Source organism: Wyeomyia smithii, chromosome 3 (genome assembly GCF_029784165.1).
Source record: "Wyeomyia smithii strain HCP4-BCI-WySm-NY-G18 chromosome 3, ASM2978416v1, whole genome shotgun sequence".
NCBI lineage: Eukaryota > Metazoa > Arthropoda > Insecta > Diptera > Culicidae > Wyeomyia > Wyeomyia smithii.
The window spans coordinates 79,376,231-79,391,339 of record NC_073696.1 but is presented as its reverse complement, the minus strand read 5'-3'; the positions used below and the strand labels follow the sequence as shown (position 1 = coordinate 79,391,339).

Sequence of the window (15,109 nt, the reverse complement as noted above, 5' to 3'; positions counted from 1 at the left end):
ATCACGAAATCTCACATGCTTCTTGGTTTTGCGGACGACATCGATATTATCGGTATCAACCGTTAGGCCTTGGAGGAGGCCTTCGTACCTTTTAAGAGGGTAGCAGCGAGACTGGGGCTTGTCATTGACTCTGCTGAAACGAAGTACATGGTAGCTGGCAGAGAGCGTGGGAGATAGATGGGCAACGATTTGAAGTGGTTGAAGATTTCGTTTATCTTGGTACACTTGTGACATGTGACAACGATATTAACCGTGAAGTGAAACGACGAGTTGCAGCTGCGAACAGGGCCTTTTACGGACTACCTAATCAGCTAAGGTCCCGTAGTTTGCAAACTTGCACAAAACTAGCGCTGTATAGGACGCTGATACTCCCGGTGGCCCTTTACGGACATGAAGCATGGACGCTGAAGGAAGCTGATCGACGAGTGCTCGGAGTTTTTGAGCGTAAAGTTCTGCGATCGATATTTGGCGGTAAACTGGAATATGGAGCGTGGCGCAGACGCATGAATCACGAGTTGTACTAGGTATACAAACATGCTGATATAGTGAAGGTAATACAGCGGGGCAGGCTGCAGTGGGCTGGATATGTAGCCAGAATGCCTGACGAGAGAGCCGCCAAAACTATCTTCAGTAGAGAACCAGGAAGAGGCCGATATTTTAAAATTATAATTTTTATGAAAATACGCTTTTCGAGAATTTCCTTTAAGTAAAAATTCGTTATAAATTTCTCCATTTCGAACTTTTTACCAAAACTTATGGCATAGTGTCAAGTATCAATGAAACATATATTTGAAGAAACATTCATCTTTTTATTTTGTAATAAAAACATATTTGGTGTTAATTTTCGAACTTTCTAAACCTTAAATCGAAATTACCAACAGCTTTTTGATTGAAAACATCTAACAAAATCTTTTAAAACCATCACATTGAAAATATTTAGGAAAACGTATGTGTGTGTAGATGGAAACCTATTTATAGATCCCGCTGTCTGACAGTGATGTTATAAAAAAAAAGACAGTTGCAATTATTCATTTTTGCAATTATCTTAGTTTCGGGATCTAGAAGGTGTTAGCTCTACCGAACTTCCAAAGACTTTTAAAAAAATGACTGAGTACTTGCAGTACATTCCAGTGTAATTTTCCATTCGGTAAGCCTCACCTTAAAGCAATATAAGAAATTTATAGATTCTTTGACTATTATCAGACTTTCAATTCATTTGATACATTTATATAAAAATTATTGACCCGTTTTGGATGTTATGTTAAGTTTATCGAACAGAGGAGTGACAAGATAATCCATTGAATAACTAAATGAATAAATCTTACCATGTACATATATACATAAATATAACCTGAAATTTGTTGACAAACTGCCAAACTTGTAATACATAAATAATGTGATGTGTTACTCGATCGCATCCACAAATGCGACACTAAAAACCTAAACTAAAAATAGTGACAACAAATTGCAAAACATAAGCAAAAAAAAAGATAGGGTTATCGCTCCTATACTCATCTCAGTACCTATAGTCATCTCATCAATTTATCGTCAAATTTTACCATATTTTCAACGTAAAACTTTCAACCACTTGACAAAGTCAAGAAGCAAATAGATTTAATCTCAAAAATTTGTAGATATTTGACGGTAAATGAGAGAAATAAGATAAAAATAGGTGCAGCTAGCTGTGGAGATGAATAATGGAGCGTTTACCCTTCTTGTTTGCATTGCGTTTGCTCTATGCACGGTAGAAGTAGTAGCACTGTCTGTCCACTCGGACATGCATACAAGCTTTGATGCAAGTATTCATGCGGGAAGCAAATGACGCTACTTTTGATTGTCACTTCCAATGCACAATGGTCCAGAAGCCAAATTTAGGGGGAAATTTGGGTCTAGAGCTCTATAGCAATATTTTAGAGAAAAACTTTCTTCTACAAAGTTATTACATGTGATAAAGCGCTTATTGAAAAATTATCGAAAATTAGGGTGACCCAAATTTTCAATTAAATCAAGTATCTAACTTTTTTATCTTTGTAGATAGAAAAAAAAAGTTGTTCTACAATATAACAACTCCGTTATTTTAAGTAAATTTGTAAAAAAGTTTTTCTCTATCTTGAAAGACAACCGATTTATATTGAAAAAGAAAAAACACATTTTGCACTCTAACTTTTTTATTTCAATTTTCACCTTAAAATTGTCTTTAAACGACTTTTAGAGCTTTCTGAGAGAAACAATATGCAATGCTGACATCTTAAATATCTTAATTATACTCAAAGTTATTATTGTTTTTCTTCGAAATATATGCGTTTTTAATTTGTTTGTCGTTCTTTTTGGGGCAAACATGAAAAATATCTCTTGGTCTCAATTTGAAGGGCACATTTGACTGTATAAAAGAAGAAATTTTTAGATATATGTAATTTTTCAAATTTGAGTAAATTCAATTTAAAAACATGACTAAAATTACAATAATTTTATATATTATGCATATAAAAGCACACAGATTCATTTTGAATCAAATTTAAAGTTAAATACTTTTTCTAGGAAAAAATACCAAAAAAATAAATCTGTGTACCTCTATATTCATTATATATAAAATTATTGAAATTTTTGTCATGTTTTTTGAACTGAATTTATTCAAATTCAAAAGATAACATATTTCAAAAAATTTCTCCATTTATACAGTGGAATATGCCCTTCAAATTAAGGCCAAGAAATATTTTTCATGTTTGCCCCGAAAAGAATGACAAACAAATGAAAAACGCATATTCTTCGTTTTTCATCGAAAATAATAACTTTGAGTAGAATTAAGATATTTACGATGTCAGCATTGAAAATTGTTTCTCTCAGAAAGCACTTAAAGTCGTTCAAAGACAGCTTTAAGGTGAAAACTGAAATAAAAAAGCGCTAAATGAATTTTTTCCAATATAAATCGGTTGTTTTAAAAGATAGAGAAAAACTTTTTTTACAAAGTTTCTTAAAACTAACGGAGCTATAACATTTTAAAACATTTTTTTTTCTATCTACAAAGATAAAAAAGTTAGATACTTGATTTCATCGAAAATTTGGGTCACCATAATTTTTGATAATTTTTCAATAAGTGCTTTATCACATGTAACAGCTTTGTAGAAGAAAGTTTTTCTTTAAAATATTGCTTTAGAGCTCTTGACCCAAATTTCCCCCTAAATTTGGTTTCTGGACCTTTGTGCAAGTAAATTGTGGAAACACCTCCTACCTGTACACTACACTTAGCCTCATCTTTTTAGTTATCACTTCCATTATACCACGTGATCTCGTAGTCCTAAATATGCCACTAAAATTAGTTTTGTTTACGAGCCGATGGAAAATTGACTCTACCCTAATAAAAGTGGTGTTACCGATCACTTAGTTTTGCTATAATTTAAGGTTTCTTTGAAAGAAAAGTAAAAAAAAAAAAAAAATTCTGTAAATGGAAATAAGGTGTTTATTTAGAGTTCATCTTGATCAAAAAAATTTTTAACAGTGCATATTTTGCCCTTTCAGAAAACTACTCTTGGATCTGAAAACTTTGTCCACCCGCGGAAAATACGAAGTTTGCTGAGTCAAATACGTGTGCGAAAATTCATCCAAATTAAAAATGGTCGATTTGGCATGAAAACGCGCTTATGCAATACAACGTCATTTACTCTTTCAATCTTGACGTTGACTAACGTCTATATCGAAGTTAGGCGCCTGAATTTGAAAATCTAGTAATTCAACCAGGGAAAATCAGGGAAAAGTGGTCAGGTTTTGAGTGCTTATTCTTCAGTCATTTATAATCAGGTTTTTGAGGTTTTGGCATCAATCGATCAGAAATTCTTTTACGGTTAAATTTATGTAACAAAAACAAACTATTGTTTGAGATACATTATTGGAAAATTGGTAATTAATATCGATTGTCTAAATCATACCGCGCAGCCAATCACTACCTCTCTTCCCAAGCACAGTCGACACTAACGGATACAACCGATCTGACTTTGTTGTTATTGTTGTTGTCACTTTCTGTTTCCGATGCTTATTTACGTTCCTTGTCATTTCATTATCTACTTAGCCCCTCCTTCTTTCTAACTAACTGACGAAGCCTTGGTATAAAAGGTACCGTTTGAACATTTCACCCCATCAGTTTCATTACTAAACCGTACCGGTTACATACGGACGCTAGGTGTTAGCAGCTGAAAGGAGGAGAGACAAAATAGCACCGGTCATCTCGTGCCGGTTTCACCAGTAATGCTGGTGGCTGTTAGTTGTACATGGCTACTGCAAAATACTTAAATGTCTGGAATTCCGGACTGACTAACCAGTAAACAAGAATAATCGGCAACTGGTACCTTTTGGTGCCTCGAAGTTTTGTAAAAGATGCGTTGCAATTCCCTCTACTATTTGTTTTAATGGAATATAAGAATACGGTAGTCAACGTCATGCGGTCGTGTCTTGAATACCACCCCCTACTATTTTTTTTCAAAACATACCTTCAATAAACTGATTTTTCATAAGCAAGCCATATATTATCTCTGGAATCATTCATACATTACAGGTCAAGTAATTTCTTACGAAAAAAGTTTCCTAGCAGTGTGTTTTTCAGGTTTTTTTTTATTCTAAAATTTATTGCTTAAAAGCTATAAAATCTACAAAACGTGTTGGGATTTGAAATCTGAAAGGGGCACATGGGAAACACACAAATTTACTTGCGCGAATCAGCTGAAGCGATTCGGATTGTTTCCTATTCTTAGCATCCTTCAAGGTGGAAGGTTTCGAATACGATGGATTCTCATTCTTGACTTCTAAACCTATAAGCAGAGCAGTCTTGAAAGGATTTCAGCATACTTTATCGATGGACTATCTATTTTTTTGTAACAAAAATACAACTTTTCATTTGAAAAAAAAAATCAGTTCATTATCTTAAAATCTTTTTTCTCAACATTTTTTGATGACAATTAAGGCAATTTCACAAGAACCACTTTTTGACAACTTTTCTCTAACTCTTGTCATTTCCGAACGATTATGGTCACAGATGCAAAACCCGTGAAACTGCGTCAAACATGAAAAAGTCTTTGTTACAGAAACTTTTTTTTCTTGAATTTGCCCCCGTGATATGTCAGTTAACATTATATATTACACTAGCTGACCCGGCAAACTTCGTCCTGCCTATTTTAGTGTTTAATTCAATAATTTTAAACATTTCAAATTCATTTACTCCTTGTGATTTGTTTATATCGTTTGAAATGATTGGTTTTATCGGAATGAAAACATCCTCGACTTTTGGCTTTTGTTCATCACCTCTATTCCGGAAATATATTGGGTGCCTTTCAGTTATTTTCGTTGTTTTCCAGAAACTGAAAGTGGTCATCTTCGAATTCTTCTATACATCATTTCGATTACGGAAATATCCATATGTAGTAGTATTTGGTTATTTTCGGCTGTTCCCCAGAAGTTGCCATTTTACAATTCAAACTGGTGTCTGAGGTCAATTTTTAGCTCCTTGCATCATTCTGGATCCGGTGATACACATATTGGTCACTTCAGGCTATTTTTTAAGAAAACGTAAGTCGCCATCTTGGATTTTAAAATGGCATTTGGAGACAATTTCTGGCCCCTGATCGGCATTCTGGTTAAAGAAACACTCATATTGGGTGATATCTGGTCGTTTTCGGCTGTTTTCCAGACACCGGAAGTCGCCATCTTACAATTCAAAATGTTGTCTGTGGTCGATTTGTGGCTTCAGTGCATCATAACAATCCCGGAAATACCCATATTGGGTGGTATTTGGTCATTTGCCGCTGTTTTTCAGAAACCGGAAGTCGCCATCTTAGATTTCGAAATGGTATTTGGAGACATGTCAGAAGAAGGAAGGGTGTCGAAACATTATGAACATGTTTGTTACACCTAAAAACATTCACTTGCCAAATTCGGTTATATTTGCTTGATTGGTTCTCGAGCTGTGCGAAATTTGAGTTTCATTTGTGTGAGACCCCTCCCTTATAGAAGAGGGAGGGGTGTCAAACCATTATGGATATATTTGTTATCCCTAAAAACATTCACCTGCCAAATTTGGTTCTATTTACGTGGTTAGTTCTCTAGATATGCAGAAGTTTGTGTTTCATTTGTATTGAACTCCTCCCTTCCAGAAGAGGGAGTGGTGTCGAATCAATATGGACATATTTGTTTCTCCTAAAACCATCCACATGCCAAATTTGGTTTCATTTGCTCGGTTAGTTTTTGAGATGTGCAGAAATTTGTGTTTCATGTGTATTGGGGCCCTCCCTTCCCGAAGAGGGAGGGGTCTCAAACCATCATAGGAACCTTTCTCGGCCCCTAAAACCCCTACAAACAAATTTTCACGTCGATCGGTTCGGTAGTTTCCGAGCCTATATGGATCAGACAGACAGACCGGACTGCATTTCTATAGGTATAGATTATTATTACATTATATATTACATTATATATATATTGATAAAAAGTTTCAATGTCGAACTTCCGCGAGAAAATAAACAATCACGTGCTAGCATGCCTAGCACGGACGCCACGAATAGACACCAACCGCCTGCTGTGATATTCTCTAAGTATCAGAAAACAATTTGGCAGAATCTCCTCGTTCCAACAGGTCAACTGATGTTTGCTATCAGGAGCCTAAGCTATTTTGATGTCTCGAAGGTAAAACTTTTTCGAAAAGTTCTTCACAATCCCTCTAATCGATAATTAAATGATCTGCTGTTAGAATGTTCTTAAAATTGATGTCCTTAAGAAAAACATGCTGGTACGGGTAACAGAAAACTTGGTAATGTACGCAAAGCACTAAAAGCGGTGCGTGCTTTACCAAGCCGAGCCGAAGACGAGTATCAGGTAATCGGTGTTTGATGCTCGTCTTTGGCTCGGCACGCAACAAACGAAGAACAGCACCACACAGCAAATATTTCTTTTCTGATGCTTTCTCTACGGTTATATGGAGCGTCCGGGGTGGTACTGAGTTACGGTGTAGCTACATCAGAACTATACTTTAACTCTGTAGCTGTACGTTTTTAGTTTCACATTAGAATGCGGAGAATGCTTGAAACAATTTTTACTATGATTTTCTCTGAGATTTCTTTTATTTGTGTTTGTTCATATGGTCCTCATCGTGCGTATAACTTTACCGCACCAAGTGCCTACAGAAGGCCTTGGATTGGTACAGAGACAATGACACTTTGTACCAAAAACCACCAACCCCTCAGATTAACCAGAGATTCGTCCGATGGAAAGATTTTGGGCAACAATGAAGGCCAAAATTCGATAATCGTCCAAGGTGTTTGAGAACGAGTTGGAGTTGAAGAAGTAATGGATGAAAGTGACCAAAAAAGTCGTGTCCGCCGGGCTTTTAGCGATGAAAAGGAAGTTTAATAAAGTAATGATGCCGAAACAAAATCCATATGTATTTGGGTGGGGAAAAGTAATCGATTTTCCAGAATCAAGTTTTTTTGGTTCCTTTTGGGGCCCCAAACAACCCTAAACTTACCGGGAGTCGATTGGTTTTGTCTCCGCTTGGCGCATTGCATTTCAAATTTGTATGAAAATTTATATGGGAAAACCTACTTTTCTGCATTAACCTTTCTAGAGAGCTCAATAATGCTCTAATAATGCACTACATTATGTTAAAGTATAGTATTTAAGATGCCTAACAACTTTGCAGAGGACAATGAAGAGCTAGAATGTCTCTAAGAAGAGCTATAGCTGTTCAAAGTTGAGTATGTCGATTTAAATGCAGAAAATCTGGTTTCCTGCCAACATTACCAATGTATCGGCGTCAGTAGGATTCCCATCAGAAGTAACCTGTCGTTACGAGTTTGTGCACTCAGCTGGATCAAGCAAACAAATTTAGGGCAATATTCTAGGCGCAGGAAGAATCTACAACGTGTTTCAGAGGTTACTTCTAATGGAAATCTGACTGACGCCGGTACACTGGCAGTGTTGGCAGAAAAAATGATTTGCATCATAAATTTGGACATACTCAACTTTGAGCAGCTCTAGTATTTTTTTGGATCACCCTAGCTCTTTAGTGTCTTCGGCCAAGTTGTTAGGCATCAAAAAACCTACCATTTGAAGTTATAAAACCAATTTGAGCCCTTTAGAATGGAACATGCATAAAAGTTGGTTTTTCCATACAAATCTCCATACAAATTTGAAATGCAATACGCCAAGCGGAGACAAAACCAATCGACTTCCGATAAATTTAGGATTGTTTGGGGCCCCAAATAGAACAAAAAAACTTGGTTCTGGCTTTCTGCTATCAAGTTTCGTTTTTTCCATATAACGATTCCCCACCCTAATATGTATTAGTGTTGCATTCCCTCAAAGTTTCAAGAATATCCGACTTAAAATAAGTTTTTAGCGAACATTTTTGTCTGGTGCGTTTTTTTACTGTACAGGCCTTATACCTCCGTTGCACACGAGAATAACACAGGTCAACACAGGTGCAGTCCAGAAGCTCAAATAAGAAAAAAATGAAAAATTATAGGTACTTAACCATTTCTTTGAACTTTTTTCAGAGAGTTGGTTGATTAGCTATGATGTTCCATTTTATCCGGTTTTAGCTTTAGGAATGCACTTTTATTTCATTTTGTCGACCAGTGTAATCCATATCCTTAGTACACAAGACGTTAAGAATAGATATTCGACTCCGGAGTTTTTTCTTGATTTTCGATACACACAAAAAACCCACAAATAAAACCTCAGTTGACCGAGATCTGAGATGACTGTTTTTGTAAATTCCTTTTTTTTTGTTTTTTTTTCCTAGTGTAGCAACACAAATTCGGTTTTTTAAATATTTTTTAATGAAAATTCTGACAATTTTCTAAAAAACCATCCCTCAACACCTTTTTATTAACTTTTGTCGCATGAGACGCATGTTGAGACGCATGATCGTTCAGAAGCAAAACTGCGTGAAAAATACTGGACAAGAAAAAGTTTTTGTTATGAAAACTGTATTTTCAAGAGTGCCCAAATTAAAATGTTCAGAAGAATTTTGAGCAACTAAATTGTCTGAATAAAAATTAATTTTGAAAAAAAAAATCAGAAAAAACCGTTTCATTTTAGTGAGGGAACCCGAAATATTTTTTTTAAAGTTTTTTTTTACGAAAATGAATGCTCAGACAGTTTCCTAATTTTGATCGTTGTTTATATATGAATGAATTTATTTAGCTGATTTATGTTGGAAATCTAGATAATTTAATAATAATTGTTAGCGTTTGATATAATAACACTGAACTGTTTAAAAAATAACGGATATTTAATCGTTTACACGATTTTGTTCCTATTCTAGGCAGATATTGCCTTGATGAAACGTTACAGAATCTACAATATTAATCTTTATACTGCCACATTCTTAGTTATTTGAAATAAACAAATAATTATTTCAAATAACTACGTAATAATTTTTTGTACATATAAAACTAACATCCGCACTAAATGCGCTTTCGTGTGCTTTACAATAAACGTGCCAGAGAAAAGTATCCCTAGTTAAACATAGATTTATCCAAATAGTTTCCTCTGCTCTCTCTCGAGCCTCCTGCATCACGAATGACGATGTGACCTACGACCGTTGTATGATTAAATTCGTTCAAAAACAATATATCATATTTAAAACAACAATAGCAATTGTATAGTATAACTACAGCGAACGAAACGTGTCAACCAGATTGCGGCAGGCTGAAGCCCACCAGATGGCTTATAAATAATTGAAATCCGTGATTGTTGTTAGTGTGCACTACGGGGGCGGAGAGATTTGCTTTGTGGGCGGCGCGGGCGAGAGAAAACGAGAAAAAACAGTTACCCTTTTATTTATTAAATATTAATGCATCACCTGTACCTGCGAATTTATGTAAATTTTGTTTTTAATTAAACTTTGCCGGCATGAAAGAGCTCCGCGTTGGATTGGATTTTTTTAATATCTTTCTCTCTGAGCCGTACGCTGTTTGACCTTACCGGTGAACTATTGAGCTTGGTTTTTTTTTCGACAGGAACGATTTGTTATTTCAACTGGTTGCCTATTTTCTTGTATATATTTGTACAGCTCACAGTTTCGTTGTTTTAAATATTGAATAAATATTTGAACAAATCCATTCAATTTCGAATTTGCATATGCATGAACTGGTTATAAGCACTGGCGGAGAAATCAGTTGTTATCGAATCAATGAAACCGTAGTTCCTACGCAGAAGGCTCCCGTTTTGGGCTTTGTTGAGGAAGCAGTTGGTTAAGCCAATGTTGGCCAACCGTTTTTCTCGTCAGCTCTAGCAGCTGCTATTATCTTGTGTATGTATTCACTGTTGCACTATACTGATTTTCGGTTTACGACTAACCTTGATTTTCCTTTTCACATTTTTCGCTTTTCACGCTTCTGCGGTACACTTCAGTTTTTCACTTTTTTTTATCAAATTTCATAAAATTTCTTCGCGATTATTGTAAAAATTTGAGTGGGTAAGATCCTTTGTATCCTATGAGTGCGTAAAATTCCTGTAAAAATTCAGCAGAGGCAAACACACGCAGACACAAACAACGACTGATCGCTGACGTTTCTTCACAATTTCGGCAACTACGTTGAATGCCGCCACCATAACTCATCCTTGCGTATAGCTTCCGATCAACACTGTGACGTTTGGGGGTTCAAGGAACGCTCCTAGTCACAGCTTTTGTGGGTTTTATTTCTTACAGCACGGTAAACCACGATGTATGACATAAACCCTGCTAGCACCGAAAACTGCGAGGTATCTTCTCCACCGTTATTACCATTCATGAGTTATGGTGGCAGCCACTTCCGGTCGACCGGACCAGAAGGCACTGAACTGTACACTACGTATTGCCAAATCTAGCTTTCAGAAGAATCATTCCATTTATGAGACACCAGATCGGATAGCGTGAAAAAGCCCTTACGAAACAAAGCAAATACGATTTAGAACTTTTCAAAACTTTCTTTCAAAAACTTATTTAAATAGTTTCGCGCCAAAGATTGACATTTCGGATTCCCCAATTACCGCCTTAATGTTCAACCAAACTTATCCGTCGCGGTAGTGTTAGTAGTCCGAATACACGCGGTTTTTTATTACACGCAAACTTGCGTTCTGAACAAGCCCCTACGACGACGACCGTGGCAGGTTTCCCAAAATCTAGCTGAGTGTATGTCATTCCCTTCTTGGCCACTCGCGGTAGCACTAGAGCCGTTGTTGTTGTTATTTTTGCTGCTGGTAGTAGCTCCCTTTTCACTAGAGTGCTCTGTTCCGCCCCCTAACCACTGCAGCCCACCCCACTGGCACTGTGTTCTCGATCGTTTGCGTTCTCTCTGTCACTCCTGCTCTTCTTGGCACTCCCGCTCTCGGTGTGACTTCGACGTGTAGCCATTCAAGAATATGAGAGTGTATATTAACCAATATATTTATATTTGTATACTTTTTTCTTTCTTTTCACTGGCTTAGGTTGTGTGTTTGCTTCTCACTCTCGTGTCATTGAACCTATCCATTTTTCATGAAAAAAATCATTCTTCGTATTTTTTTTTTTGCTGTACGGTCGATTCGAACTATTTCACACCTTTTCTTTGCACCTACTTTCACAACAGTAGATCAAAGCGATCGGACCGCTGGTTCCCGACTGGGAATCGGTTCCGTCGTGGATCGGAGTGACCTCTAAAGGGAATGACACTTGCACAGGTTTGAAAACTTTGCGAAATTTGCTTATTCACTTAATTAAGTGCACACACTGCTCGGCTCATCGTAGATTTCTGTACGTATCATGTGCTATTGGTATTGGTGACTGATACTTCTTTTAATACTATTAACGTCACAATAACGACGGCGATTGAAACTGATCCGATGTCAAAATCTGCTGTAGTCGATCACATTTATTCAAGTATCGAAATAAATACAAACTCAGAACGACACGTTCGTTTTCTTTGAGCAAACGGTCGGCCTAACTATTTCCGGCGACCCATCGAAAATCCGAAAAAAAAAATTCTCACTACAAGACACTTTTCCCGACTTGCGGCCAAGTTTAGACCGCTTCCGACAGCACACTCGAAACAGGGACTATAGTGTTCCCACTGCACCGAAAACAGGGATTTAATCCGGATCAGAAATCCTTCGCTGGTATTTCCGTCGAACGAATGACCAAAAATAACGCCGCAGACTGGTCTGGAACTAGGAAGCGAACAAACCGATAGAACCGCTATATACTGACACATTGAACCAGCCGCTACCGTACCACAGGCAGGTCCGTCGCCGCACGAAAGAAACTTTACGCGGTGGAATCGCTCTCTTGCGCTTGTGATGGCGTTGCACAGGCTGCTGCGACATACCCATCATACTCGTGAGTTCTTACGGAGGATGCCATTGACCGACCTGAGCGACCACGACCGACCGACCGACATCCAGCGAGCGACGAAGTTCACACAATCAGCAATCCACCCAACCCTATCTCAACAACCCACCATTCGGGATGGCACAGCCAAGAGCAGTGAGTTCCACCACCCACTCCAGTGGGGTTTTGTAGTATCCCATGTTCTCGTTCACAACTTGGCGGGAGAACGGTTGCTCAGCTAATCACCACCAGAGAGAAGCCAGAGTAAAAGCGAGAATGCAAGCATATGATTATTGAATAATATTTATGTTAGAACGACAACGACGACGCTGCGCGTTCAATGAACGCTACTTCGGGCTGCGATGGCGACGCGAGCTATACCGATATTTCGCGTCATCATTCATTCTGCTGTTTGGCGTAACGCGCGCGCCACTCACGAACGCCAGTCACGGGTCGACGCTCTCTCGCCGGCAGCCACTGTGTGATGTCGTTCTGCTTAGCGTTGCGATTATGGTGCTCGTGTCGTCACAGAGTGATCACCGCGCGATGAATGGGGGAGTGCAATAACATTGCTTCGCATGTTGCAGGCTTCGGAGAGTTGGGGGTGAAGCGAAAGCGTGTGATATGGTTACTGTAGGTTTGGCTATGGGTGCGAACTACACGGTACAATCGTATGAATACACTCACCGTATAATACAGCTGATAGGTGAGATGCTTGACACGATGTCGGAGGTGTACGCACTTTGCGAAGGTGCGTGAGTGACGCTGGGTGATCAGTAGAGCTCCCTCGGGTTGGGTGGGAAGGAGACCTCTGGTCGCGGAGATGTTTTGTTTGGACAGAGTGATTATCGTTCGTTGCTCGTGCAGGGCAATGATTGACGCTTTATTAATAGTCAATCGTTTTGGGGCGAAATTGAGGAATTGTTTGGAATGGTATTAACTGCTGCTTGGATTGCTAGACAGGGAATCCTGGCCATTATTTCGAGCGATTCATACTCCGTAACGAAAAAATATCGTTTTAAAGTTTAAGCCGCAACTATTTGTCATAGAACTGTAATATACTGAACACATATTTTTTGTTTTTATAAATCAAGTCTATAAAATAAAATTGAATGTTTATTTAGATTTTTTCTTTTGCAGTGGAAACATAATTTTTCTTGTGGTGTATATTTTTCCACAAAGCATCATCAGATTCCTACAATTCATCCTCAGATTGTTTTCCATTACAACCAGATTTCTGAGCTACAATGCGTTGATAAAACCTTGTTCAAAAAGCATATGCCCTTTCAGAAAATTACTCTTGAGTCTAGATACCCAGTTTACTGGAGCAAAGTTCCCTTCAAATAATTTTTTCGTATTTCCATATGGTTTGGTATGGATTTGTTCAGACCTTCTATTAGTTTACCTTGAGACATTTCATAAATTTTTCAAATTACAAAGTAAATATCGCACATGAAACTTTCTGCTGAAGAACACTAGGAGAGGCTGAAAAGGGCGAATAATTGAATGAATATTTCATGAAATACTGCAATGTTTTCGTGTGTAAATTATATAGTCAAGTTTTGGACATTTTCGGTCTCCACACTCTTCTATTCAAAATAACAAAATATTTTTTGTGGACTCAAGTTCTGTTCCTCATTGGTTAGGTCATTGCAGTTATGCAAATTTTTGGTGCACATTACCAGTGAGAAAATGATGAGTTCGTCGATTTTCATACAACACTGCTTACAATATGCATTGTTCTTTGAACATTGCTTGAAGCTGAAAAAGGTTCCACCTTAAAAATATTACCTTTAAAAAAATGTCTTTGGAACATATTTTCGGAAAAAAAATCACATCTCGTGGATAGATTTTTACTTTAACTCTACGATTGTCTGACATCGTGGCATTTTTTCCATTTTTTGGTTGATGCTGTGAATGGTTCATTGCAAATTTATATACCCATATGATTCTGCAATGTACAATGCAAAGTTTATGGACCCTATTACAAAAGACAAGTATTCGACTCACCCAAGTATTTACATGAGACGAGTTGCTCGTCTAACCTTCTGTTATACGACCCAATGAGTTATGATTTTTGAAAATTAGTGATGTCCGAAAAAATCGCGCATATTCAGTTGGGCTTTTTTTTTTAAATTTCGGTGCCTGAATTTTGATTTCAATTTTTGTTCATAGGTTTTATTCGACAAAAACATTTTATGCATCCTTCGGGGAGTACTAAGAGTACATATCCACATGCAAAATAATTTCTCATTTAAGAATATTCTTAGTGCTGATAGGGAGTATTGCAATTTGAATCTGGTTCAAGAAATAATTAAAATCTTCTTCGTCTTCTTATTGGTGCTACATGACTGTTAATGAACAGGACAATTACGGAGCTAGCGTTACGATCTTACGAACAGTCTCTTCCGAGCCGGGATTCAAAATACTTCAACAAGTCGACCAGCATAGTACCTGAAAAATAGCTAGGAGGTTACAAGCACAGTTTGGTTTTCTAACATATTTGATTTTTTTTAAAAACCATAATAAACGTTGAAAAAGTCAGAATGAAATTTTTATTTGCCTTTGCAGTACTTCTCCATTACTCCACTGGTATCACTCAAGGTGAACTACAATCACTCAGGTGAACTACATATTTACCTTTAGACACTTACTCACGAGTTGGACCATTTTTGTTCCTTCGATAAAACATTCAAACATACCTGCAAATAGATTAAAAGAAAACTTGTTAATTGAATATAACAACACATTAGAAAAAAAACAATAAATAAAAAAGCAATA

General features: G+C 37.2%; 1 protein-coding gene across 9 annotated transcripts in view; it reads right to left on the bottom strand.

Moving 5' to 3' along the window:
• Nucleotides 1–15,109, bottom strand: part of LOC129732749 (probable nuclear hormone receptor HR3) — a 511,429-nt gene that overhangs the window by 88,513 nt on the left and 407,807 nt on the right. For 3 of the 9 annotated variants that reach the window (XM_055693928.1, XM_055693930.1, XM_055693932.1), the window contains exon 1: nt 9,967–12,202. The exons of 4 other annotated variants lie outside the window; for them this stretch is intronic. The gene's annotated coding sequence lies outside the window, so the exon portion shown is untranslated. Of the gene's footprint in view, nt 1–9,850; nt 12,203–15,109 lie in introns of those variants that run through there. 2 more of the 9 variants (XM_055693929.1, XM_055693927.1) reach the window with 2 other exon arrangements.